Genomic DNA, 3,239 nt, shown 5'->3' with positions numbered 1-3,239 from the left:
TCTCAATTCCTCCTAATTAGTTTGAGCTAAAAGCTCATCTGCCAACGATTTCTGGTTTTTGTTTATATTAATTTTCAAAGATAGAGTCAAATAAGTGCTTAAAATGGATGAAATTTGAAACCAATACTGCTAAAGGAATAGGCTGCTCTGTTTGATTGTAATGTGGTGCTCTGGTTTTGTTCTGCTTTGAGTTCAACGTTTCTATCAAGCTTATAATAACTAGATCTTAGTTAGTATTAAGAACAAATTAATGTGTTATTTACAATAAATATAAGAAGAAATTGAAACTGATAATGACTATATAGTTAAACAAGAAAGACCTTGTTTAGCTTCTGAAGATAAAATTTCATGGTCATACATCCTCAATTTGCTTAATTGCGGTTAAAGCGAACAGTAGGCCTATAAGTGGATATAAATATATCGACCAAGAGAGGAAACTGCATCCATGCAAATAACATGACTGGGAGACAACCAAGTGAGGCAATTGGAATGATAACCCATTTCCATGGGATTGAAAGAACTATGTAATATGTTGCACCAAACGCTACCATCATGCTTGCAATTGAAAAGAACAAGTTCATAAGGCCAACCATCAACTTCTTTGGCAATGACTCCAAAAAATCATCTTTTGAGTAACGTGAAGTGAGGATTCCCAAGAACATCAGAACTAAAGCGATAAAAGAAAAGAGTGCAAGGGCATCTGATATAGCAAAGACTATGAAAGGTATTATGTGCAAGAAATTGGGTATGCCGTCATTATTTTTGCTCTCAGGTACAGTAAAAGCTGCTGCAAACACTACTTTAATTATCAGTGCTGCTACAACTGTGCACGAGAAGCAGTATCCTTCATCCATTTTTCACCTTCTTTAGTTTTATTGGATGAATTTTTTTGATCTTGAAAGGATGAATGGACATAACTTTCCACAGCCTGAACATGAAATAACATGTTAATTGTTCAAAAAAACAAGAATAGAAATAGGCATTGAAAATTTCGCGTGCAATCTCGCAAATCCCGAATCTTGTGGCTGTTAAAATTGGAGTAGCCAATGACTTCGAGGCTTCAGCATTAATCCATATAACTCCCTCATGGCACATCATTCAAACTATTTCAAGGGTTTGAATGTGCATCAACTTTATATCACTTATGTATTTGATGCCTGGAACTGTAATTCAACTCAAGTCAGCAGAAGAAATATGTCTTTAAAGTACTCATTCTAATTAGAAATAGTTGAACATATACCTAGATTAATGAGGGCATTCCACAGCAAAATGTGAAACTTTTGGCACAAGGCAGCTTTGATATAAAACAAATAGCATCTTTTAGTTAGTATTATAAGTAATAGAATTTAAAAGATGGATCATTAAATAAAATTAGATATGGGAGGTGATCTACAAACCAGATATAGTAGAGATTTGTCGACTAATAGATCCAAAATAAGTGAATTTTTTGAACTTCTTTAAAGTCTCAATTTGACTCTCTGTGTCTCTAAGCACAGTTGTGGGATAATGAATATGTTCTTCCTGCACAGGAATCCCTACAAAAACATGCAAGCGCTGTTAATTTTGACATACTGTCTAGTGATAGATTCCATATAGAAAGTAGCTAGAGAGTAGCATATATACAATGATAGATTAAACGTAGCCAATATCCAAACCGACTGCCACTTTCAAATGCCAGTGGCAGTGGCTTATAAACTAGCTCTTCTAGTATACTTCCTCAATCCTCATTTTCAGTTACTAAGTTTGGATATTTCTTAAATAAATCAAAAGCTGAACCTGTAAATGGAGTTGAGGTAACATAATTATTGACAAATACTTTCAGAGTTTACGTTGACAATTGAATGTTATCTAACTAATATGGAATATATATGGCAATGACACTTACTGTAGAGACCAGAACTGATAAAAGATTTTAGCAGTTCAATCATTTTGTTACGAAATCTTCTACACCTTTCCAATCATTTCGTTGAAAAGCCTTGCATAATTTCCAGTACTTAACATGATCCTCACTTATTGGGTTCACTGTTAATTGCAAATTATATGCCCACATCAACATGAGAAAGTAAGACATAAATACTATTAGCCATGGGTTCTTTGTTTTAATTAACCTTGTTCATTAACTAAAATACGCCCATATCCAATAAATTTAAGTAATGTTTGGGTCTAAGAAGAAATTAAACACGAGAAAGTTTGTAAGAAACAAATACTGTAAGTAATTAAATGATACTATCAGAATTTAACTTACTTTCTGTCTTTGGAGGGTCATGACTCCTACCACTGGACTCTTCATTTCTGATAAAGCTGTTAGGTTGAACAGGCTCCAGCACTTCACCTTTATCACTGACCTTTTGCTCCATGCAATTTATTTTTTCTTCCCTCTCTTTGTATCCTTCCAAAAGTTGAAAATATAGTGACAATTTCCAAGATTTGAAAGCCAAGGAAAGAAATATAAGGAGGAAAACAATTTGAAAGCCAAGGAAAGAAATATAAGGAGGAAAACAAGTTTTAAGAGTCGATCTTTAAGGAGAAATTAATAAACATACATATGTTATAATCTGTATTTATTGAGGCCTCCCCCGGCATTAATTAAGAAATGTGATCAATAATTTGAGTTGTTGCAAAGCAATACCTTCCCCAGTTCCCCTCGAAATGAAACTTTTGGAATTTTTTATTGTTCTTTGAGTGAAAACAATGGATGTTCTTTTCACTTTTATGATATTGTTCTTTGATTTTACTTTGTTCTTTATCTCTACGGCTTTGCTTTTGCTTTTACAAATCAATGTCTAGTGTTCGAAAATATGTAATATCTTTAAGCTGTAATGCTTTAAGATAGGATTAAAATGTGATGCCAATTGCATATGTGGGTTAAGCTTTCATGAATTTTTACCATTTTTTCCGTTTGCAAACAGAATATTTATGTACCAATTTTTTGTTTTGGCATTGGTTCATTTCTTAACTAGCAATCAAAGTTGAAATTCTCTTCTTTTAAAACTAGAAAGTGTTGGGAATTCAGATAACAAGGAACATTTCCAGGCAAAATGGACAACATAAAAAAAAAAAAATATGAAAAAACAATTCATTTATAAAGAGATTACATAAAAAACAAAAACAAAAATAAAGACTGGCTAAATATTTATGTTTTCTGCCAATTTAATTAATCTTTGTTATAAAGAATTAGATATATGATTACATTCTTTCTTCAAAGGGCTTAACCGGCTAGCCGCTAGCCCTCCCCTATA

At 32.7% G+C, this 3,239-nt stretch overlaps 1 long non-coding RNA gene across 1 annotated transcript; it reads right to left on the bottom strand.

The window, feature by feature from the left end:
* Nucleotides 1-889: 889 nt before the first annotated feature.
* Nucleotides 890-1,516, bottom strand: LOC116120263. The gene is made up of 3 exons (XR_004126520.1): nt 1,398-1,516; nt 1,241-1,294; nt 890-1,163 (listed from the first exon to the last, which is right to left on the bottom strand). It is a non-coding gene; the product is annotated as an uncharacterized LOC116120263 (long non-coding RNA).
* Between the last annotated feature and the right edge of the window lie 1,723 nt (nt 1,517-3,239).

This window comes from Pistacia vera, unplaced genomic scaffold (genome assembly GCF_008641045.1).
Source record: "Pistacia vera cultivar Batoury unplaced genomic scaffold, PisVer_v2 Contig93, whole genome shotgun sequence".
NCBI classification, from domain to species: Eukaryota; Viridiplantae; Streptophyta; class Magnoliopsida; order Sapindales; family Anacardiaceae; genus Pistacia; species Pistacia vera.
This window is presented reverse-complemented; position numbering and strand designations above follow the sequence as displayed.